At 45.8% G+C, this 25,232-nt stretch overlaps 1 pseudogene; it reads right to left on the bottom strand.

The window, feature by feature from the left end:
- The window catches only part of LOC139235420 (zinc finger protein 132-like), a 111,478-nt pseudogene that overhangs the window by 58,316 nt on the left and 27,930 nt on the right, over positions 1 to 25,232 (bottom strand).

The following is a 25,232-nucleotide window of genomic DNA, read 5'->3' as shown; positions in this document are numbered from 1 at the left end:
CACAGTGTACTGAGGGATTGTGAGTAACACAGGGTACTGAGGGGGTGTGAGTAACACAGTGTACTGAGGGAATGTGAGTGACACAGGATACTGAGGGTACTGAGGGAGTGTGAGTAACACATGGTACTAAGGTAGTGTGAGTAACACAGGTTACTGAGGGATTGTGAGTAACACAGGGTACTGAGGGAGTGTGAGTAACACAGGGCATTGCGGGATTATCATTCACGCAGGGAACTGAGGGACTTTGAGTAACACAGGTTACTGAGGGAGTTTGAGTAACACAGGATACTGAGGGAGTGTGAGTAACACAGGGCACTGAGGGAGTGTGAGTAACACAGGGTACTGAGGGAGCGTGAGTAATACAGGGTACTGAGGGAGTGTGAGTAACACAGGGCACTGCGGGATTGTGAGTCACACAGGGAACTGAGGGACTTTGAGTAACACAGGTTACTAAGGGAGTGTGAGTAACACAGGTTTCTGAGTGATTTTGAGAAACACAGTTTACTGAGGGAGTGTGAGTAACACAGGGTATTGAGGGAGTGTGAGTAACAGAGGGTACTGAGGGAGTGTGAGTAACACAGGGTACTGAGGGAGTATGAGTAACACAGGTTCCTAAGGGAGTGTGAGTAACACAGGTTACTGAGGGTGTGTGAGTAATACAGCGTACTGAGGGAGTGTGAGTAACACAGGGGACTGAGGGAGTGTGAGTAGCACAGGGTACTGAGGGAGTGTGAGTAACACAGGGGACTGAGGCAGTGTGAGAAACCCAGGGTAATGAGGGAGTGTGAGCAACACAGGGTACTGAGGGATTGTGAGTAACACAGGGTAATGAGGAGGTCTGAGTAACACAGGGTACTGAGAGAGTGTGACTAACAAAGGATACTGAGGGAGTGTGAGTAGCACAGGATACTGAGGGATTGTGAGTAACAAAGGGTACTGAGCAAGTGTGAGTAACACAGTCTCCTGAGGGAGTGTGACTAACAAAGGGGACTGAGGGAGTGTGAGTAACACAGGTTACTGAGGGTTTGTGAGTAACACAGGATACTGAGGGAGTGTGAGTAACACAGTGTACTGAGGGTATGAGAGTAATACAGCGTACTGAGGGAGTGTGAGTAACACAGGATACTGAAGGAGTGTGAGTAACACAGGGGACTGAGGCAGTGTGAGAAACCCAGGGTAATGAGGGAGTGTGAGCAACACAGGGTACTGAGGGATTGTGAGTAACACAGGGTAATGAGGAGGTCTGAGTAACACAGGGTACTGAGAGAGTGTGACTAACAAAGGATACTGAGGGAGTGTGAGTAGCACAGGATACTGAGGGATGGTGAGCAACACAGTGTACTGAAGGATTGTGAGTAACATTGGGTACTGAGCGAGTGTGAGTAAAACAGGGTACTGAGGGAGTGTGAGAAATACATGGTACTGAGGGAGTGTGAGTAACACAGGGGACATGGGAGTGTGAGTAACACAGTGTACAGAGGGATTGTGAGAAATGCAAGGTCCTGAGGGAATGTGAGTAGCACAGGCTAATGAGGGATTGTAAGTAACAAAGCATACTGAGGGAGAGTGATTAACACAGGGTACTGACGGGTTGTGAGTAACACTGGGTACTGAGGGAGTGTGAGTAACAGATGTTTCTGAGTGATTGTGAGAAACACAGTGTACTGAGGGAGTGTGAGTCATACAGGGTACTGAGGGAGTGTGAGTAACACAGGGTACTGAGAGCATGTGAGTAACACAATGTACTGAGGGAGTGTGAGTAACACAGGGTACTGAGGGAGTGTGAGTAACACAGGGTACTGAGGGAGTGTGAGTAACACAGTATACTGAGGGAGTGTGAGTAATACAGGGTACTGAGGGACTGTGAGTAACACAGGGTACTGAGGGTATGTGAGTAACACAGGATACTGAGGGACTTTGAGTAACACAGGGCACTGAGGGAGTGTGAGTAACAAAGGGTACTGAGGGAGTGTGAGTAACACAGGATACTGAGGGAGTGTGAGTAACACAGGGTACTGAGGGAGTGTGAGTAACACAGGATACTGAGGGACTGTGAGTAACAAAGGGTACTGAGGGAGTGTGAGTAACACAGGGTACTGAGGGAGTGTGAGTAACACAGAATACTGAGGGAGTGTGATTAACACAGGATACTGAGTGGTGTGGGTAACACACGGTACCGAGAGAGTGTGAGTAACGCAGGATACTGTGCGAGTGTGAGTAGTCCAGGGTACTGAGGAATTGTGAGCAACACAGGGTACTGAGGGATTGCGAGTAACATAGGGTACTGAGGGAGTGTGAGTAACACAGGATCCTGAGGGAGTGTGAGTAACACAGGGTACTGAGCGAGTGTGAGTAATACAGGGGACAGAGGGAGTGTGAGTAAGACAGGTTACTGAGGTAGTGTGAGTAACGCAGGGTACTGAGGGACTGTGAGTAGCACAGGCTATTGAGGGAATGTAATTAACAAAAGGTGCTGAGGGAGTGTGAGTAACACAGGATCCTGAGGGAGTGTGAGTAACACAGGGGACTGAGGGGTTGTGAGTAATACAGGGTACAGAGATGGTGTGAGTAACACTGGGTTCTGAGGCTGTGTGAGTAACAAAGGGTACTAAGGGAGTGTGAGTGACACAGGATACTAAGGATACTGAGAGAGTGTGAGTAACACAAGATCCTGAGGGATTGTGAGTAACACAGGGGACTGAAGGTGTGTGAGTAACACAGGATACTGAGGTAGTGTGAGTAACACAGGGTACTGATAGAGTGTGAGTAACAGAAATTACTGAGGGAGTGTGAGTAACACAGGGTACTGAGGGTGTGTGAGTCACACAGGGTGCTGAGGGTGTGTGAGTAACAAAGGTTACTGAGGGAGTGTGAGTAACACAGGTTACTGAGGGAGTGTGAGTAACACAGGTTACTGATGAAGTGTGAGTAAAACAGGGTACTAAGGGAGTGTGAATAAAACAGGGTACTGTGGGAGTGGGAGTAAAACAGGGTACTAAGGGAGTGTGTGTAACACAGGTTACTGAGGCATTGTGAGAAACACAGGGTACTGAGGGAGTGTGAGTAACACAGGGTACTGAGGGAGTGTGAGTAACACAGGGTACTGAGGGAGTGTGAGTAACACAAGGTACTGAGGGAGTGTGGGTAACACAGGGTACTGAAGGATTGTGAGTAAAATAGGGTACTGAGGGAGTGTGAGTAAAACAGGACACAGAGGGAGTGTGAATAACACAGGTTACTGAGGGTATGTGATTAACACAGGGTACTGAGGGAGTGTGAGTAACACAGGGTACTGAGGGAGTGTGAGAAACACAGTGTACTGAGTACAGGTGAGTAATACAGCATACTGAGGGAGTGTGAGTAACGCAGAGTACTGAGGGAGTGTGAGTAAAACAGGGCACTGAGGGAGTGTGAGTAACACAGGGTACTGAGGGAGCGTGAGTAATACAGGGTACTGAGGGAGTGTCAGTAACACAGGGCACTGCGGGATTGTGAGTCACACAGGGAACTGAGGGACTTTGAGTAACACAGGTTACTAAGGGAGTGTGAGTAACACAGGTTTCTGAGTGATTGTGAGAAACACAGTGTACTGAGGGAGTGTGAGTCATACAGGGTACTGAGGGAGTGTGAGTAACACAGGGTACTGAGGTAGTGTGAGTAACACAGTTTACTGAGGGAGTATGAGTAACACTGGGAACTGAGGGAGTGTGAGTAACACAGTGTACTGAGGGATTGTGAGTAACACAGGCCACTGAGGGGGTGTGAGTAACACAGTGTACTGAGGGAGTGTGAGTGACACAGGGAACTGAGGGACTTTGAGTAACACAGGTTACTAAGGGAGTGTGAATAACACAGGTTTCTGAGTGATTGTGAGAAACACAGTGTACTGAGGGAGTGTGAGTCATACAGGGTACTGAGGGAGTGTGAGTAACACAGGGTACTGAGAGCATGTGAGTAACACAGGGTACTGAGGGAGTGTGAGTAACACAGGTTTCTGAGTGATTGTGAGAAACACAGTGTACTGAGGGAGTGTGAGTCATACAGGGTACTGAGGGAGTGTGAGTAACACATGGTACTGAGGGATTGTGAGTAACACAGGTTATTGAGAGAGTGTGAGTAACAGAGGGTACTGAGGGAGTGTGACTAACACAGGGGACTGAGGGAGTGTGAGTAATACAGGGTACTGAGGGAGTGTGAGTAACACAGGGCACTGCGGGATTGTGAGTCACACAGGGAACTGAGGGACTTTGAGTAACACAGGTTACTAAGGGAGTGTGAGTAACACAGGTTTCTGAGTGATTGTGAGAAACACAGTGTACTGAGGGAGTGTGAGTCATACAGGGTACTGAGGGAGTGTGAGTAACACAGGGTACTGAGAGCATGTGAGTAACACAGGGTACTGAGGGAGTGTGAGTAACACAGGGTACTGAGGGAGTGTGAGTAGCACAGTGGACTGAGGGAGTGTGAGTAACACAGGGGACATGGGAGTGTGAGTAACAGAGGTTACTGAGGTAGTGTGAGTAACACAGTGTACTGAGGGAGTATGAGTAACACTGGGAACTGAGGGAGTGTGAGTAACACAGTGTACTGAGGGATTGTGAGTAACACAGGGTACTGAGGGGGTGTGAGTAACACAGTGTACTGAGGGAATGTGAGTGACACAGGATACTGAGGGTACTGAGGGAGTGTGAGTAACACATGGTACTAAGGTAGTGTGAGTAACACAGGTTACTGAGGGATTGTGAGTAACACAGGGTACTGAGGGAGTGTGAGTAACACAGGGCATTGCGGGATTATGATTCACGCAGGGAACTGAGGGACTTTGAGTAACACAGGTTACTGAGGGAGTTTGAGTAACACAGGATACTGAGGGAGTGTGAGTAACACAGGGCACTGAGGGAGTGTGAGTAACACAGGGTACTGAGGGATTGTGAGTCACACAGGGAACTGAGGGACTTTGAGTAACACAGGTTACTAAGGGAGTGTGAGTAACACAGGTTTCTGAGTGATTGTGAGAAACACAGTGTACTGAGGGAGTGTGAGTCATACAGGGTACTGAGGGAGTGTGAGTAACACAGGGTACTGAGAGCATGTGAGTAACACAGGGTACTGAGGGAGTGTGAGTAACACAGGGTACTGAGGGAGTGTGAGTAGCACAGTGGACTGAGGGAGTGTGAGTAACACAGGGGACATGGGAGTGTGAGTAACAGAGGTTACTGAGGTAGTGTGAGTAACACAGTGTACTGAGGGAGTATGAGTAACACTGGGAACTGAGGGAGTGTGAGTAACACAGGTTACTGAGGGAGTGTGAGTAACACAGTGTACTGAGGGAATGTGAGTGACACAGGATACTGAGGGTACTGAGGGAGTGTGAGTAACACATGGTACTAAGGTAGTGTGAGTAACACAGGTTACTGAGGGATTGTGAGTAACACAGGGTACTGAGGGAGTGTGAGTAACACAGGGCATTGCGGGATTATGATTCACGCAGGGAACTGAGGGACTTTGAGTAACACAGGTTACTGAGGGAGTTTGAGTAACACAGGATACTGAGGGAGTGTGAGTAACACAGGGCACTGAGGGAGTGTGAGTAACACAGGGTACTGAGGGAGCGTGAGTAATACAGGGTACTGAGGGAGTGTGAGTAACACAGGGCACTGCGGGATTGTGAGTCACACAGGGAACTGAGGGACTTTGAGTAACACAGGTTACTAAGGGAGTGTGAGTAACACAGGTTTCTGAGTGATTTTGAGAAACACAGTTTACTGAGGGAGTGTGAGTAACACAGGGTATTGAGGGAGTGTGAGTAACAGAGGGTACTGAGGGAGTGTGAGTAACACAGGGTACTGAGGGAGTATGAGTAACACAGGTTCCTAAGGGAGTGTGAGTAACACAGGTTACTGAGGGTGTGTGAGTAATACAGCGTACTGTGGGAGTGTGAGTAACACAGGGGACTGAGGGAGTGTGAGTAGCACAGGGTACTGAGGGAGTGTTAGTAACACAAGGTACTGAGGGAGTGTGAGTAGCACAGGTTACTGAGGGATTGTGAGTAACAAAGGGTACTGAGCAAGTGTGAGTAACACAGTCTCCTGTGGGAGTGTGACTAACAAAGGGGACTGAGGGAGTGTGAGTAACACAGGTTACTGAGGGTTTGTGAGTAACACAGGATACTGAGGGAGTGTGAGTAACACAGTGTACTGAGGGTATGAGAGTAATACAGCGTACTGAGGGAGTGTGAGTAACACAGGATACTGAAGGAGTGTGAGTAACACAGGGGACTGAGGCAGTGTGAGAAACCCAGGGTAATGAGGGAGTGTGAGCAACACAGGGTACTGAGGGATTGTGAGTAACACAGGGTAATGAGGAGGTCTGAGTAACACAGGGTACTGAGAGAGTGTGACTAACAAAGGATACTGAGGGAGTGTGAGTAGCACAGGATACTGAGGGATGGTGAGCAACACAGTGTACTGAAGGATTGTGAGTAACATTGGGTACTGAGCGAGTGTGAGTAAAACAGGGTACTGAGGGAGTGTGAGAAATACATGGTACTGAGGGAGTGTGAGTAACACAGGGGACATGGGAGTGTGAGTAACACAGTGTACAGAGGGATTGTGAGAAATGCAAGGTCCTGAGGGAATGTGAGTAGCACAGGCTAATGAGGGATTGTAAGTAACAAAGCATACTGAGGGAGAGTGATTAACACAGGGTACTGACGGGTTGTGAGTAACACTGGGTACCGAGGGAGTGTGAGTAACAGAGGTTTCTGAGTGATTGTGAGAAACACAGTGTACTGAGGGAGTGTGAGTCATACAGGGTACTGAGGGAGTGTGAGTAACACAGGGTACTGAGAGCATGTGAGTAACACAATGTACTGAGGGAGTGTGAGTAACACAGGGTACTGAGGGAGTGTGAGTAACACAGGGTACTGAGGGAGTGTGAGTAACACAGTGTACTGAGGGAGTGTGAGTAATACAGGGTACTGAGGGACTGTGAGTAACACAGGGTACTGAGGGTATGTGAGTAACACAGGATACTGAGGGACTTTGATTAACACAGGGCACTGAGGGAGTGTGAGTAACAAAGGGTACTGAGGGAGTGTGAGTAACACAGGGTACTGAGGGAGTGTGAGTAACACAGGGTACTGAGGGAGTGTGAGTAACACAGGATACTGAGGGACTGTGAGTAACAAAGGGTACTGAGGGAGTGTGAGTAACACAGGGTACTGAAGGAGTGTGAGTAACACAGAATACTGAGGGAGTATGAGTAACACAGGATACTGAGTGGTGTGGGTAACACACGGTACCGAGAGAGTGTGAGTAACGCAGGATACTGTGCGAGTGTGAGTAGTCCAGGGTACTGAGGAATTGTGAGCAACACAGGGTACTGAGGGATTGCGAGTAACATAGGGTACTGAGGGAGTGTGAGTAACACAGGATCCTGAGGGAGTGTGAGTAACACAGGGTACTGAGCGAGTGTGAGTAATACAGGGGACAGAGGGAGTGTGAGTAAGACAGGTTACTGATGTAGTGTGAGTAACGCAGGGTACTGAGGGACTGTGAGTAGCACAGGATATTGAGGGAATGTAATTAACAAAAGGTGCTGAGGGAGTGTGAGTAACACAGGATCCTGAGGGAGTGTGAGTAACACAGGGGACTGAAGGTGTGTGAGTAACACAGGATACTGAGGTAGTGTGAGTAACACAGGGTACTGAGAGAGTGTGAGTAACAGAAATTACTGAGGGAGTGTGAGTAACACAGGGTACTGAGGGTGTGTGAGTCACACAGGCTACTGAGGGTGTGTGAGTAACAAAGGGTACTGAGGGAGTGTGAGTAACACAGGTTACTGAGGGAGTGTGAGTAACACAGGTTACTGATGGAGTGTAAGTAAAACAGGGTACTAAGGGAGTGTGAATAAAACAGGGTACTGTGGGAGTGTGAGTAACACAGGGTACTAAGGGAGTGTGTGTAACACAGGTTACTGAGGCATTGTGAGAAACACAGGGTACTGAGGGAGTGTGAGTAACACAGGGTACTGAGGGAGTGTGAGTAACACAGGGTACTGAGGGAGTGTGAGTAACACAAGGTACTGAAGGACTGTGGGTAACACAGGGTACTGAAGGATTGTGAGTAACATAGGGTACTGAGGGAGTGTGAGTAAAACAGGACACAGAGGGAGTGTGAATAACACAGGTTACTGAGGGTATGTGATTAACACAGGGTACTGAGGGAGTGTGAGTAACACAGGGTACTGTCGGAGTGTGAGAAACACAGTGTACTGAGTACAGGTGAGTAATACAGCATACTGAGGGAGTGTGAGTAACGCAGAGTAGTGAGGGAGTGTGAGTAAAACAGGGCACTGAGGGAGTGTTAGTAACACAGGGTACTGAGGGAGCGTGAGTAATACAGGGTACTGAGGGAGTGTGAGTAACACAGGGCACTGCGGGATTGTGAGTCACACAGGGAACTGAGGGACTTTGAGTAACACAGGTTACTAAGGGAGTGTGAGTAACACAGGTTTCTGAGTGATTGTGAGAAACACAGTGTACTGAGGGAGTGTGAGTCATACAGGGTACTGAAGGAGTGTGAGTAACACAGTGTACTGAGGTAGTGTGAGTAACACAGTTTACTGAGGGAGTATGAGTAACACTGGGAACTGAGGGAGTGTGAGTAACACAGTGTACTGAGGGATTGTGAGTTACACAGGCTACTGAGGGGGTGTGAGTAACACAGTGTACTGAGGGAGTGTGAGTGACACAGGATACTGAGAGTACTGAGGGAGTGTGAGTAACACATGGTACTGAGGGATTGTGAGTAACAAAGGTTATTGAGAGAGTGTGAGTAACAGAGGGTACTGAGGGAGTGTGGGTAACACACGGTACCGAGAGAGTGTGAGTAACGCAGGATACTGTGCGAGTGTGAGTAGTCCAGGGTACTGAGGAATTGTGAGCAACACAGGGTACTGAGGGATTGCGAGTAACATAGGGTACTGAGGGAGTGTGAGTAACACAGGATCCTGAGGGAGTGTGAGTAACACAGGGTACTGAGCGAGTGTGAGTAATACAGGGGACAGAGGGAGTGTGAGTAAGACAGGTTACTGAGGTAGTGTGAGTAACGCAGGGTACTGAGGGACTGTGAGTAGCACAGGCTATTGAGGGAATGTAATTAACAAAAGGTGCTGAGGGAGTGTGAGTAACACAGGATCCTGAGGGAGTGTGAGTAACACAGGGGACTGAGGGGTTGTGAGTAATACAGGGTACAGAGGTGGTGTGAGTAACACAGGGTTCTGAGGCTGTGTGAGTAACACAGGGTACTAAGGGAGTGTGAGTGACACAGGATACTAAGGATACTGAGGGAGTGTGAGCAACACAAGATCCTGAGGGATTGTGAGTAACACAGGGGACTGAAGGTGTGTGAGTAACACAGGATACTGAGGTAGTGTGAGTAACACAGGGTAGTGAGAGAGTGTGAGTAACACAAAGTACTGAGGGAGTGTGAGTAACACAGGGTACTGAGGGAGTGTGAGTCACACAGGGTACTGAGGGTGTGTGAGTAACAATGGGTACTGAGGGAGTGTGAGTAACACAGGTTACTGAGGGAGTGTGAGTAACACAGGTTACTGATGGAGTGTGAGTAAAACAGGGTACTAAGGGAGTGTGAATAAAACAGGGTACTGAGGGAGTGTGAGTAACACAGGGTACTAAGGGAGTGTGTGTAACACAGGTTACTGAGGCATTGTGAGAAACACAGGGTACTGAGGGAGTGTGAGTAACACAGGGTACTGAGGGAGTGTGAGTAACACAGGGTACTGAGGGAGTGTGAGTAACACCAGGTACTGAGGGAGTGTGGGTAACACAGGGTACTGAAGGATTGTGAGTAACATAGGGTACTGAGGGAGTGTGAGTAAAACAGGGGACAGAGGGAGTGTGAGTAACACGGGTTACTGAGGGTATGTTATTAACACAGGGTACTGAGGGAGTGTGAGTAACACAGGGTACTGAGGGAGTGTGAGAAACACAGTGTACTGAGTACAGGTGAGTAATACAGCATACTGAGGGAGTGTGAGTAACACAGAGTACTGAGGGAGTGTGAGTAAAACAGGGTACTAAGGGAGTGTGAGTAACACAGGTTACTGAGGGATTGTGAGTACCACAGGGTACTGAGGGAGTGTGAGTAACACAGGGCACTGCGGGATTATGATTCACACAGGGAACTGAGGGACTTTGAGTAACACAGGTTACTGAGGGAGTTTGAGTAACACAGGGCACTGCGGGATTATGATTCACACAGGGAACTGAGGGACTTTGAGTAACACAGGTTACTGAGGGAGTTTGAGTAACACAGGATACTGAGGGAGTGTGAGTAACACAGGGCACTGAGGGAGTGTGAGTAACACAGGGTACTGCGGGATTGTGAGTCACACAGGGAACTGAGGGACTTTGAGTAACACAGGTTACTAAGGGAGTGTGAGTAACACAGGTTTCTGAGTGATTGTGAGAAACACAGTGTACTGAGGGAGTGTGAGTCATACAGGGTACTGAGGGAGTGTGAGTAACACAGGGTACTGAGAGCATGTGAGTAACACAGGGTACTGAGGGAGTGTGAGTAACACAGGGTACTGAGGGAGTGTGAGTAACACAGGGTACTGAGGGAGTGTGAGTAGCACAGTGTACTGAGGGAGTATGAGTAACACAGGGGACATGGGAGTGTGAGAAACTGAGGTTACTGAGGTAGTGTGAGTAACACAGTGTACTGAGGGAGTATGAGTAACACTGGGAACTGAGGGAGTGTGAGTAACACAGTGTACTGAGGGATTGTGAGTAACACAGGGTACTGAGGGGGTGTGAGTAACACAGTGTACTGAGGGAGTGTGAGTGACACAGGATACTGAGGGTACTGAGGGAGTGTGAGTAACACATGGTACTGAGGGATTGTGAGTAACACAGGGTATTGAGGGAGTGTGAGTAACAGAGGGTACTGAGGGAGTGTGGGTAACACACGGTACCGAGAGAGTGCGAGTAACGCAGGATACTGTGCGAGTGTGAGTAGTCCAGGGTACTGAGGAATTGTGAGCAACACAGGGTACTGAGGGATTGCGAGTAACATAGGGTACTGAGGGAGTTTGAGTAACACAGGATCCTGAGGGAGTGTGAGTAACACAGGGTACTGAGCGAGTGTGAGTAATACAGGGGACAGAGGGAGTGTGAGTAAGACAGGTTACTGAGGTAGTGTGAGTAACGCAGGGTACTGAGGGACTGTGAGTAGCACAGGCTATTGAGGGAATGTAATTAACAAAAGGTGCTGAGGGAGTGTGAGTAACACAGGATCCTGAGGGAGTGTGAGTAACACAGGGGACTGAGGGGTTGTGAGTAATACAGGGTACAGAGGTGGTGTGAGTAACACAGGGTTCTGAGGCTGTGTGAGTAACACAGGGTACTAAGGGAGTGTGAGTGACACAGGATACTAAGGATACTGAGGGAGTGTGAGTAACACAAGATCCTGAGGGATTGTGAGTAAAACAGGGGACTGAGGGAGTGTGAGTAACACATGGTACTGAGGGAGTGTGAGTAACACAGGGTACTGAGAGAGTGTGAGTAACACAAAGTCCTGAGGGAGTGTGAGTAACACAGGGTACTGAGGGAGTGTGAGTCACACAGGGTACTGAGGGAGTGTGAGTAACACAAGGTACTGAGGGAGTGTGGGTAACACAGGGTACTGAAGGATTGTGAGTAACATAGGGTACTGAGGGAGTGTGAGTAAAACAGGGGACAGAGGGAGTGTGAGTAACACGGGTTACTGAGGGTATGTGATTAACACAGGGTACTGAGGGAGTGTGAGTAACACAGGGTACTGAGGGAGTGTGAGAAACAGAGTGTACTGAGTACAGGTGAGTAATACAGCATACTGAGGGAGTGTGAGTAACACAGAGTACTGAGGGGGTGTGAGTAAAACAGGGTACTAAGGGAGTGTGAGTAACGCAGGTTACTGAGGGATTGTGAGTAACACAGGGTACTGAGGGAGTGTGAGTAACACAGGGCACTGCGGGATTATGATTCACACAGGGAACTGAGGGACTTTGAGTAACACAGGTTACTGAGGGAGTTTGAGTAACACAGGATACTGAGGGAGTGTGAGTAACACAGGGCACTGAGGGAGTGTGAGTAACACAGGGTACTGAGGGAGCGTGAGTAATACAGGGTACTGAGGGAGTGTGAGTAACACAGGGCACTGCGGGATTGTGAGTCACACAGGGAACTGAGGGACTTTGAGTAACACAGGTTACTAAGGGAGTGTGAGTAGCACAGATTTCTGAGTGATTGTGAGAAACACAGTGTATTGCGGGAGTGTGAGTCATACAGGGTACTGAGGGAGTGTGAGTAACACAGGGTACTGAGAGCAAGTGAGAAACACAGGGTACTGAGGGAGTGTGAGTAACACAGGGTACTGAGGGAGTGTGAGTAACACAGGGTACTGAGGGAGTGTGAGTAGCACAGTGTACTGAGTGAGTATGAGTAACACAGGGGACATGGGAGTGTGAGTAACAGAGGTTACTGAGGTAGTGTGAGTAACACAGTGTACTGAGGGAGTATGAGTAACACTGGGAACTGAGGGAGTGTGAGTAACACAGTGTACTGAGGATTGTGAGTAACACAGGGTACTGAGGGGGTGTGAGTAACGCAGTGTACTGAGGGAGTGTGAGTGACACAGGATACTGAGGGTACTGAGGGAGTGTGAGTAACAAATGGTACTGAGGGATTGTGAGTAACACAGGGTATTGAGGGAGTGTGAGTAACAGAGGGTACTGAGGGAGTGTGAGTAACACAGGGTACTGAGGGAGTATGAGTAACACAGGTTCGAGGGGCTAGATGGCCTACTTCTGTTCCTAATTCTTAAAAAGTCACTTGGTGGGTGTAGTCTATAAGAAACCTAACAGTAGCAACTTGTTGGTAGAAGTATAAACCAGGAAATAGTGGGGGCTTGTAAAAAGGGAACAGCAATAATCATAGGTGATTTTAACCTCCATATTGATTGGAGAAATCAAATTGGTCAGGTAGCCTTGAGGAAGAGGTCATAGAATGCATAATGGATGGGTTCCTTGAACAGTATGCAACGGAACCAACAAGGGGGCAGGCTATCTTAGATCTGGTCCTGTGTAATGAGACAGGATTAATAAACAATCTCCTGGTAAAGGATCCCCTTGGAATGAGTAGCATGATTCAATTTCAAATTCAGGTGGAAGATCTCTAACCAGCGTACTAAGCTTAAATTAAGGAGACTATGAAGGGATGAGGGCTGAGTTGGCTAAAGTGGACTGGGAAAATAGATTAAAGTGTAGGATGGTTGGTGTACATTTAAGGAGATATTTCACAACTCTCAAGAAAAATATATCCCTGTGAGGAGGAAAGGCGTAAGAGAAAAGATGGCCATCCATTGGTAACTAAAACTGTTTCAACATCCTGATCATTTGAGCCAATATCGTTTCTCACTATGGCATTGATTCCATCTTTTATCTTCAGAGCTACCCCACCTCCTTTACTTTTATGTCTGTCCTTCCGGATTGTCAAGTACCCTGAAATGTTAAGTTCCCAGTCTTGGTCACCTTGCAACCCAGTCTCTGTAATGGCTATCAGATCATATCCATTTGTAACTGGTGTTGGTCGTAAACCCTGAATAAGAAGCTTGAGCTCTCACGTTTGCAGCTCCAGGACATTTTCACGGCAATAGGCCCAGGTTGGCGGCCTTTATAAAGGAATGCCGCAGGTTTGTGCATCGCTATCGCTGTTCGTCAAGCCGTAGAACGCATGTGTGGCCATCTTTGTAAACGAACACAGAGTGCTTGGGTCTTCAGGGTCCCAGTGAGTGTGGAAGTGAACCCAGCCAGAATCAGCACCATCAGGGGAGGAGAGGGAGGGGAAGCAGTGAGTGTAGAAGTGAACCCAGCCAGAGTCAGCACCATCAGGGGAGGAGAGGGAGGGGAAGCAGTAAGTGTAGAAGTGAACCCAGCCAGAGTCAGCACCATCAGGGGAGGAGAGGGAGGGGAAGCAGTGAGTGTAGAAGTGAACCCAGCCAGAGTTAGCACCATCAGGGGAGGAGAGGGAGGGGAAGCAGTGAGTGTGGAAGTGAACACAGCCAGAGTTAGCACCATCAGGGGAGGAGAGGGAGGGGAAGCAGTGAGTGTGGAACTGAACCCAGCCAGAGTAAGCACCATCAGGGGAGGAGAGGGAGGGGAACCAGTGAGTGTAGAATTGAACCCAGCCAGAATCAGCACCATCAGGGGAGGAGAGGGAGGGGAACCAGTGAGTGTAGAACTGAACCCAGCCAGAGTTAGCACCATCAGGGGAGGAGGGGGAGGGTAGGCAGTGAGTGTAGAATTGAACCCAGCCAGAGTTAGCATCATCAGGGGAGGAGGGGGAGGGTAGGCAGTGAGTGTAGAAGTGAACCCAGCCAGAGTCAGCACCATCAGGGGAGGAGAGGGAGGGGAACCAGTGAGTGTAGAATTGAACCCAGCCAGAGTAAGCACCATCAGGGGAGGAGAGGGAGGGGAACCAGTGAGTGTAGAACTGAACCCAGCCAGAGTCAGCACCATCAGGGGAGGAGAGGGAGGGGAGGCAGTGATTGTAGAAGTGAACCCAGCCAGAGTCAGCACCATCAGTGGAGGAGAGAGAGGGGCACTAGTGAGTGTAGAATTGAACCCAGCCAGAGTCAGCACCATCAGGGGAGGAGAGGGAGGGGAACCAGTGAGTGTAGAAGTGAACCCAGCCAGAGTTGGTGTGGAAAACTGGGAATGGAGGATAAAATGTCTTGAGACGTGCGATGTGTTTGGATTTCAGTACAGGGAGGAGGCAGCGATTTACAGCTTTGGAGGAACAAGGGAGGAAAAAATGTTCCATAGAAACTAGAATTTATTGTTCTGAATTTGTTTTCTGTACTTATGGTGATGAGATCTGTAAACTCCTTTTACAGGGTATTTGAAGGATTTGGAGACGGAAAACTCAAACCAAACATCACACCAAGATCTGACGGGTCACTTGATTCCTGAATATCATCGGCCTTTCAATATAAAAGGAGAATTGTTTGTCTGTTCTTATTGTGGGAAAATTTTCAAACATCAGTGTGACTGGAGAAGCACCGAGACACACACACCCGAGTGAGTGTTCCAGTGCACTGACTGTGGAAAGAGCTTTAACCAGTTACACAGCCTGAAAAAACATCGTACCATTCACAGCGGGGAGAACCGTACACGTGTTGTGTGTGTGGACCAGGCTTCAACTGATCATCCAACCTGGAGAGACACAAGGATACCCACACCATGGAGAAACCGTGGAAATGTGGGAGGGGATTTAGTTCCCCGTCTAACCTGGATATTCATCGGCGCAGTCACACAAGGGGAAGGGATTCACTCAGACATCCAGCCTGCAAACACACCAGTGAGTTCACATCAGGAACAGGCCGTTCACCTGCGCCCAGTGTGGGAGGGGATTCACTTGGTCATCCCACCTGCTGACACACCAGCGAGTTCACACTGGGGAGAGGCTTTCCGCTGCTGAACTTAGCGTGTGCCCCATAGCATCTCTCTCACCTTCGATGTGTGAATAGAGCATCATGCCTGCAAACCTGGTTTTAATTTAAATTTGAATCCACTCAGGAAATGTATTTAACAAAAGACGAACAAGGAAACCGATTACATCAATTAACAGGCAAAGCTTTAGAGTCACCAAGATGAAAAAGTAAACACATCACAGCCCAATAGTCCAGCTCAGTATTCACAGGAGAATGTCTTTTATCTAACTGATCGTGTGGATAGAATATAGAAAGACCATAAGTCTAAGAATCTGTTGTAAATATCTTTCAAATCCTGACTGGTCTAATCTCTTGGTTTCCTTTCAATTGAAATGAATGGAAGATGAGAGGGGTTTAAGAGGAGGTGTAAGTGAGGGTGGAGAATAAGGGTGAAAGGAGTTGGAATGAAGATGGTTGGAGAGCAGAGGTGCAAGAAAAGCTGGGATGGGGGGTTTGGTGAATAGCAGTGTTTCAATTTCACTGAATAAAATATAATTATAGTCACCAATACGAGTTAAGTCAAAGCTTTCTGAACTTAGGCGTGAAAGGGCTAATTGGCACAGACCCAAAAAGTCAACAAATTGACTTGACGGATAGTAATTAATCAACATTTTGTTCAGTGGAACTCGGATCCGGAGATCTGTGGCCAATTAGTTTTACTTGGCCAGGCTATCAATCCAGGATGGAGAATTTCTGGGAGATGGACGACTAATCTCCTACCAGTAGTTGAGCGATGGGTTTGCTAAGCATGGCTAACCTGACAGAGCGTGCCAGGGACAATGAACATGGGAAGCTGCTCCCTACCACTCACTTGCCATCATTCCTCGCGAGTCCACAAGGTGACTCATACCGAAAGTGGTCGATTAGGTCCAGAGTCAAATTGACGAGGGCAAGTCCCAATTTGACAAACGGAAGCATATATTGGCTTATGCAACCCACCTCTGCGCACAGACTTGAGAAATTAACAGGTGAGAGAGGGTAAGCATAAGGAACAGGCGAGACAGAGAGGGAAAAAGATCTAAGGTGCAAGTTAACCCAGCTGAGAACTCAACAAAGGAAAGAAAAAACAGAATTAGGGAATAAGTTGCTGAGATGACAATTTAAACGGCGAAAAAAGGAAACTTAAAATTGAAACCAACACAGAAGCTGTCAGTTTCTGTGCCGAGAAAAAGAAAGCACAAGATTACTGAGTGAAAGGAACCTTAAAGGATGCTGGAATTTCAGTTTGTGTGAATTGTGTTAGAGTGGAAGTTTTCCTGACCATGAATGTTTAAGAATTTACAGTATTTCTTTTGTCTGAAAGTCTGTCTTTGAAAAAAGCGTTTGTTATGTTTGTTTTAGCTTCACCCACTTTTATCTGCATGGAGCTAAAAGCCGTTTAACCCTTTGTTGTCTTCGATGTTGGGAGTTTCAAGGAAGTGTGGATATGTTGAGCATGTTCATTTCAATTCAGATTGTGGAACTAGTAGCAGGGGATCTTTGTGATTTACATTTTGAAGTTAAAGACGGCGCTATGGATATATTTTGACTGGGGCAAGCTGTGCAACTCTGAAAGCCAGACGAGTTTGTTTTACAAAAGATAAGCTTCAGCCTTGAAGTTACGGTTGCCATGTGCCAGATACTTGGTTTGAAATTTCCAAAGCACTTTGTTTTTTCACATTTAAACAAATTAAATCAATGTTTGTCTACTCATATTCAGTATTTTTAGTCATTTGGAAAAGCACCTGAATGTAACAATGATGTAATTTACTGTGTTCTGTAAGCATGTGCTATTTTGTTTTATTTTATCTGTTCTGTACTGTTTAGTTAATAAAATATTGGTCCGAATTAAATAGGAGCTATTGAAATTAACAAAGCTTTGTTTTATTCAAGATTAATAATGATAGCTTTACTTATGATTTCTGCTGGTGTGATGGATTTTTAATTCCTAAGGAAGTTTTGAAGTTCCAAACTTAAAAAAAAACAACTGTTGATTTAAAACGAACTTCTGTTTGTTCCCTTGAGTCGTAACGAATTCAGTCTTCTATTTATAATCAATTTATTCTTTACCTTCAGCATGAAAAGCAATTTACAAGTGGAGTATAGTCACAGATGGAGCACGTGTAACCAGGCACGGGTATCTCCACGCTAATGAACAAAGGAAAAATCTTACATTTATACACTGTTTTCTTATCAAACTGGAACCGGCTTTGCCAAATATGGTAGTCTCTGGCTACTGCATAGTCCAGAAACACAAGTTTACATCAGCGACGCATTTAGAAGCATTGCGGCCTGGCTACGGTGATCATAAACCACTACTTCTGGACTTTTCTAATCCTAACAATATTTCTAATCCATTCTATTATGAATATCGAAGCCTGGTTGGTCGCAAAACACCAGCTGTTGCTAAGTGAAATCTGTCTCTCTCTCTCCCTAATAATACGAACCCCATTTTTCCCTCTATCTAATTAATTAAACATAAATCCCTTTCAGAAGCTGAATTAACCAGGGTCAACATGTCAACCAGTCCCGCAGGTTTTTTTATGGGTTACATTACCTGTTGACAAAGAGTTTTATATCCTTCTTTGTCTTTACTAATCCTGGTTTCGTCTCAGCGTCCTTCACTTTCCTTATATTTTCAATGTCCCTTATTGACTTCCTTACAGCATAATGCAATGACCAGAATCCCTGAAGCTATTATCCGTGCTATCACCAATCCCAGCTGGAACAATCTAACTAGATTCTACTTTCCACCATTCCAGATACGCAAGTCTCGGAATTGCCCGTTCTGTCTCTCTCTTCCTCTATATGATTTGCACTGTGTGTTTCTGGGATGTCCTAATTCGCTGAATTATGAACTTTAAAGCCAGAAACAGGGAGAATATAGTGTCCTATATGTGGAATGATTCGAATGGCTTTATCCTCCAGAGGCAGTCTCATGCAGATAAGTTGCATTATGATGATGTACCAGAACCAACGTTTAGCACTGATACATGTGTTCCTCGGTGGAATCAAGCAAAAGTTATGTTCTAGTGTGGGGGAGCGGGTTGAACCCACAGTCATATACGTGACAGTAGTAGTCACACAATACTGTCCTTTTGCTTTATACACGGAATTGGTTTGGCCTTCGCCCCATTTACTTATTTCAATCTGGCATTCTGGAGATTATTTGTTGAGGGTGAACCCACAAGCTGGAACATGTACAAACCCATGTTGTCCCTTTCAGAGTACAACACTGCATATCTGGTGCTATCGAAGTTCCTCCCTTCTTAATCAGATATCTTGGATATTCCTCATACTGTTTATGGATCGGACCTAACTCTGTTTTCCACGCTTGCAAACGTTTCTACCCTATACACCGTCCAAGGTTCCGTTTCATTTCCATTTTTCCTTGGCAAAGGCAAGGCCAATCCCATTGGTCTAATACCTTCACTTCTTTCTCCATCCCTCAGGACCAAAATCCCCATTCCTATTGGCTGCATCACATCAAAGCCTATGACTTGGTTCCCCTAAACCATGTTCTCAGTTGTTCTTCATGAATAAACAAAGGGATTTGATTACTCTCTCTTGTCCAGTCCCTTCTGTACCACATTCATCATAAATGTCACAGAGGCTACACACAATACCACCAGTAAGCCACATCGTGTTCCCATTCACTTTCTATATCTATTCTGTTTATTCCTGCTAACCTTGCTGTGGCTCCTATTCTGAGCTATCCTGTCAGCTCTCACTTTCCTTGCGATTTAAACTGATTCTCCTTGTGTTTCCCATCTTCCTCATCCCTTGGTTCCTGTGTTTTACTCCTTACTAACACATCCTTTACTAATTCTCTTCCCATTTTGTCTATTAATTGTGAATATCACCCTTCACATAATCTAGTTGATAGATTCAAGCTCATGATTAAAACTTCTGATTTCAATTAACAATTTAAAAACACACATTGTTATATAATACATTTCGTGATTCAGTTGCTTCTAGTCCATTAGTTATTTTACTGGATGGGACAGGTAAAGCTCTTTTTGTGAGGTGGAATGTCATTTTATTTAAGTCTCACATATGATGATCACTATCAGCGTTTGTACTTGGCAAACCAAACATTACTGATCAACATACGACATTTCTTACTTTAAAATAACCTGTCGTTATTACCTTTTAAGTTTGTATTAATGTATTTTATACTTATTACTTATTGTCCTGGTGTGCTACTAACTATTTAAGGGAACACTATTAATTTAGTGTTTGGGGTCAGGATGTGTCCCAACCCACCTCGTTCAGGAAAGTCTTCCTGGTCTCCCAATCTTCCCAAGGAGCACGCGTTAGGGTTCTTTCTCTATTACCACCAAAATTAAGCTTTTGAGGGTCGAAACTTCGGTTTATCATGGATTCCAAAACTGACCCATTTGAGGTCCTCTGCTTCCTCCTGGAGATCGCCTCTCACTTGGATCCATGTTTTGTTATGGAGCCTGTAAGATCGGGCCTCCTTATCTCCCACCTTCAGCTTGTAGCTGATCTGTACACAGCCATGACCACCTTGTCCAGATAGAGACATGCTGAATTATTTGTTTTTAGCCTCTCTACAAGCTTTCTTTGTTCAGTACTTAGTGGAGGCCTTGAAGCTGATGACCATTCTAGCTGCAACGAAATCCTAATTTGATCAGCCTTCTCGCCACTGTTAATTCTAAAGTTTCTGACAGGTAGCAGTGTGTTTAACTCTATCCTGATTATTTCAAAGTCGGTTTCTCTATGGAGAATGTGTTATGGCCTTGATGGTTTAATAAATTCTCTCACACTCCTGAGCCACATTCGACATTTCATGTTGTGCTGTTGTCAATAACTGAGCATGCCTGAGACTCGTTCACACACACACGCAGCGGTATCCCAATATCATGCCACATGTGACATCTGATCCAAGCCATTTGAGGTGATCTTATCAAAAGATCGTGGGGTGTCTGAAGATCTTTGCTCATCTCCCTCTCCATGGTTCCGATGTCTCAGGTAGTAGCCAGGCGATCAAATTCAGTTTTCTTATTGTTCAGTATAGGCAATGACACAAACATGTCAGAGAAATATTAGCTATTTCCTACACTTCCCTGACTTTAACAAGAATTTACATTACCATCAGATTGTACGCAGATGATTTATGACAATTTGCCCAGGAACAATGAGTGAAGAAACATTTCTATTTGGAGGTGTAACTTTCCTGTTTTCCTCTTATATCCTCACTCAATTCATCTCATTACATTTTATACAGTGTTCACCATTTCATTCATGATCCAGGAGGAACTTTACTTTCAAATACAATATTATCATACTGTCTTTAAACATCGATCAAACATTCCCACTTGGTCCAAGTTTTGACCCAGTTTCTTTGTTTAATTTTATGTAACCGAACCTCTTCTTGGACCTTTTATTCTCCAAAATATGCCAGAGAGCAATTCAGTCCACAAGAGGAAGGATGTTAGTTACCTTTAGCATAACAGTCGCCCCCAAAAACTTATTTCTGAATACATAGTTTGGACAGAACCACAGAGACGGGACTTTTTCAAAAATAAAATTTAATTATCTCAATTTTCAGCTACATTTTCCTTCCCATGTGTTTGACCAGCGACGCTTATATATATATATATATATATACATATATATAAAATCAGTTTTAATTTCAGAAACAAATTATGCCCAGATTTTGTCATTTTACAAAGAAGACAAAAGTAACAATTGCGTTTGGATGCAAGTCATTTATCTTCCCCTTCGAGCAGTGTGTCCTGGACAATAGGATTACATCGGATATACGACAAAGAAACAGGCCATTCGGCCCAACCAGTCCATGCCAGCGTTTATGCTCCACTCGAGCCTGCTCCCTTCTTTCCTCATCTAACTATATCCACATAACCCTCTTTTCCCTTCTCCCTCATATACGTGTCTAGCCTCCTCTTTAATGCATCGATACTATTCGCTTCAACCACTCCCTGTGGCAGCGAGTTCCACATTCTCACCACTCTCCGGGTAGAGGTTTCTTCTGAATTCTCTATTTGATTTCTTGGTGACTATCTTATGTTGGTGACCTCTAATTATGCTGGTCCCCACAAGTGGAAAAACTGTGTCTACTCTATCAAAACCTTTCATCATTTTAAAGACACTAGGTCACCCCTCATCCTACTTTTTTCAAGAGAAGAGCGACCCGGCCTGTCCATCCTTTCCCAATACGTATACGCTCGCCTTTCTGGTGTCATCCTTGTAAATCTTCTCTGCACCCTCTCCAGTGTCTCCATATACTTTTTATAATATGGTGACCAGAATTGCACACACAAAGTCTAACCAAGTTTCGATACAAGTTTAGCATAACTTCACCACTTTTCCATTCTACATCAATTCAATTCTATAACAATCGATCCCAATAATTGGACTCAATACTTTAAATTCTTAAGTCCAACTTTGTCAGCATGCTGTGACATTCGATGTCTGCAGATAACTGGAGATAATTTTGTTTTAACTGCTGGATCTTTTGCTATGCCATCAACCCATTATTCAACTGGAATTGGCATTGCCTAATATGGTAGTCTTTGGCTACGGCATAGTCCAGAGACACAAGTCTGCATTTTCTTCAATATACATCAACAACGTTAGAAGCAGGTAAAACACTGGTCTTCCTGTGGCAAGCGCAAACCAATCGTCTCTGAACTCTTCGTATTCTAACATAATATTTCTAATCTAAACATTCGATGATGAAAATATCCACGGCCAGTTGGTTGCAAACACCAACTGTTGCTCAGTGAAATCTCTCTCTGATAACAACCACATTTTCCCAGATATGGAATGAACTAAAAATGAACACCTTTCAGAAGCTGAATTAACTGAGTTCCCTATGCCAACACCCCTCTCATCTTCCATTCACTTCAACTGAAAGGAAAATGCCAGATTGCATCAGTCGGGATTGGAAAGATATTTACAACAGAAGCTAGATATTCTTAGAGTTAGCATTGTTCTCTATTCTGTCTACTCGAGCAGTTTGATAACAGACTTTCTCCTGTGAATGTAGAGCTGGAATATTGGGCCGGGATGCAGTTACATGTTCATCTAGTTGACTCAAAACATTTGCCAATTAATTCATGTGATCCGCATTTTCTTAAATACATTTCTTAAGTGTATTCAAATTTAAATTGAACACAAGTTTGCAGGCGTGATGCTCCAAACACAGATCGAAGGTGAGAGAGAAGCTGTGGGGCACACGCTAAGTCCAGTATCTGAAAGTGATTCACTGACAGGGTTTTGTGTTTAGTGATCCCAGGCATGTTATCGACACCTTCCCTCAATACCAAGGCGAGGAGATGCACTCTGGGAGGTAAGGGGAACTGGCAATTGTCTACGACAGTAACCGAAGGGATGAGAACTGAAATAATCCAGAGTTAGAAAGGAGAAAAGGCCCCAAAATGGTGCAGTCAATAACAGGACATCAATTAGTCTCCTCTTAACTTGGAGCATTAAATGTCGACACACTGTGTTATTGAAATATCAAATATTATATTCCAGCCAAGTTATCGGGCTCATCATCAGCAGAAACAAACTTCATCTGTCGGAATTGACACGATCCAGTCGGGATGTGATTAACAGCAGCAATGATAGCAGAATCCAACCACTGCAGTCACTTGTGAACTCGCTGGTGTTTCACCAGGCTGGATGACACAGTGAATCCCTTCCCACATTCAGAGCAGGTGAATGGCCTCTCCCCAGTGTGAACTCGCTGGTGTGCCAGCAGGTCGGATGACTGAGTGAATCCTTTCCCACATTCAGAGCAGGTGAATGGCCTCTCCCCAGTGTGAACACGCTGGTGTCTCAGCAGGCTGGATGACACAGTGAATCCCTTCCCACATTCAGAGCAGGTGAACGGTCTCGCCCCTGTGTGAACGAGCTGGTGTTTCACCAGACTGGATGACACAGTGAATCCCCTTCCACATTCAGAGCAGTTGAATGGCCTCTCCCTAGTGTGAACTCGCTGGTGTGCCAGCAGGTCGGATGACATAGTGAATCCTTTCCCACATTCAGAGCAGGTGAATGGCCTCTCCCCAGTGTGAACACGCTGGTGTCTCAGCAGGTCGGATGACTGAGTGAATCCTTTCCCACATTCAGAGCAGGTGAATGGCCTCTCCTCAGTGTGAACACGCTGGTGTCTCAGCAGTTCGGATGATCGAGTGAATCGCTTCCCACACACGGGGCAGGTGAACGGCCTCTGCCCAGTGTGACTGTGTTGATGAATTTCCAGCGCAGACGGGTAGCTGAATCCCTTCCCACAGTCCCCACATTTCCATGATTTATCCATGGTGCGGGTGTGCTTCCGTCTCTCCAGGTTGGACGATCAGTTGAAGCCTCCTCCACCCACAACACGTTTACAGTTTCACCCCGCTGTGAATGGTGCGATGATTTTTCAGGCTGTGTGACTGGTTAAAGCTCTTTCCACAATCAGTGCTCTGATACTCTCTCACTCGGGTGTGTGTGTCTCAGTGCTTTTTCAGTCAAACTGATGTTTGTAATCTTTCCCCACGGACAGAACAAACAAACATGTCTCCTTCCACATTCAAAGGACGATGATATTCAAGTCCTGATGATTCGAGTGACTCTATCTGATCTTGACGTGATGTTTCGTTTGAGTTTCCCTCCTTCAATTCCTCACCTTCTAACACCCTGCAAAAGGAGTTTACAAAAGTCATCACTGTAAGTGCAGGATCGAAATTCAGAAGAGACAATTCTAGTTTCTATGGAACATTCTTTCCTTCTGCTGTGTGGTTTTAAGTATTGATTTAATAAAAATAATAAAGAGGGAGGAGATAGATTGAGAGTAAACTGGCAAGAAATATAAATACTGTCAGAGCTTCTACAGCTGTATAAAAAGGAAGAGATTGCTAAAATCAATGTTGGTCCCTTAGAGGATGAGACGGGGAATTAATAATGGGAAACGGGGAAATGGCAGAGACTTTAAACAAATATTTTGTAAGGTCTTCATAGTGGAAGACACTAAAAACATCCCAATAATAATAGATAATCAAGGGGTCACAGGGAGCGAGGAACTTGAAACAATCATTATCACTAGAGAAAAAGTACTAGACAAACTATTGGGACTAAAGATGGACGTCCCCTGGACCTGATGGCCTGCATCCTGGGGTCTTAAAAGAAGTGGCTGCAGAGAAAGTGGATGGATTGGTTGTAATCTACCAAAATTCCCTGGATTCTGGCAAGGTCCCAGTGGATTGTAAAACCTCAAATGCAACACCCCTATTCAACAAGGGAGGGAGGGAGACAGAAAGCAGGAAACTATAGAGCAGTTACCCTAACATCTATCATTGGGAAAATGCTGGAGTCCATTATGAAGGAAATAGTAGCAGGACATTGAGGAAAGCATAATAGTCAAGCAGAGACGGCATGGTTTTATGAAAGGGAAATCACGTTTGACAAATTTGCTAGAGTTCTTTGAGGATGTAACGAGCAGGGTGGACGAAGAGGAACCATCAGCAGTTGTGCATTTGGATTTCCAGAAGGCATTCGATAAGGTGCCAGATAAAAGGTTACTGCACAATATAAGAGCTCACAGGGTTGGGGGTAAACTATTTTGCATAGATGTGGGATTGGCTAACTAACAGAAAACAGAGAGTCGGGATTAAATGGGTCATTTTCAGGTTGGCAAACTGTAACTAGTGGGGTGCCACA

This window comes from Pristiophorus japonicus, chromosome 23 (assembly GCF_044704955.1).
Source record: "Pristiophorus japonicus isolate sPriJap1 chromosome 23, sPriJap1.hap1, whole genome shotgun sequence".
Lineage (NCBI taxonomy): Eukaryota > Metazoa > Chordata > Chondrichthyes > Pristiophoridae > Pristiophorus > Pristiophorus japonicus.
This window is presented reverse-complemented; position numbering and strand designations above follow the sequence as displayed.